Below are 759 nucleotides of genomic sequence, written 5' to 3' on the forward strand. Positions count from 1 at the left end.
AACTTTTTACGTCTATTTTGTGTCTTTCTATCCTACATGTCTCTACACTGTGGTCTAGTGGTTTTCATTCAATCATGTCAAGCACTGCTTTCTGGGTAAGGGAAAGAGACTTGGTCATCTTGCCTTCAGAATGCATGTAGAAGGATATCTATCCACACAATAATTACTAAATTGTAAAGACTTTTCAAATTCCTCCCCTTTTACCTATCCCTGTTCTCCAAGACAGGAAGGGAAACTCTTGAGTATGTGGGATTCGTGTTCTTCACCCCCACTCCTCGCTCGGGCTCTCCCCCACCCCGCAACTCCCAAACCTCTCAGTGTGACCCTCATTAATTGCTCTGACCTCACAACAGCCCTCATTTGTTCCCCAGAGTACCGCCTCAGATCTGTACATCACTTTGATTACTTCCACATCTGGGATTCGTCACACGCTTGTGTTAACCATGACCATGTGCAGAATTACCCAGCAGGATTTAGGAGACACTCAGTCAGAAAAATCATCCCTACTAAGAACAACATCTGGAGAAAATTAAGAGAAGATATTTTTCCATTGAGAATCCTTTGGAAATATATTTATGATGTAGAGACAGACAGACACTAGCACACAGGCAGAAACGGATGCTGCTGCTTCTCTCCTGAGGGATAAGGGAGAGCATTACTTCTTCAGAAGATTCCTGAATTAATTATGCACCATAAATGCAAATGCCTGGCAAATTCACAAATAAACAAGGGATTTTCTCATAAAGTCTTGTTTAGAAA

This window comes from Crocuta crocuta, unplaced genomic scaffold (assembly GCF_008692635.1).
Source record: "Crocuta crocuta isolate KB4526 unplaced genomic scaffold, BGI_CrCroc_1.0 scaffold243, whole genome shotgun sequence".
Taxonomy (NCBI): domain Eukaryota; kingdom Metazoa; phylum Chordata; class Mammalia; order Carnivora; family Hyaenidae; genus Crocuta; species Crocuta crocuta.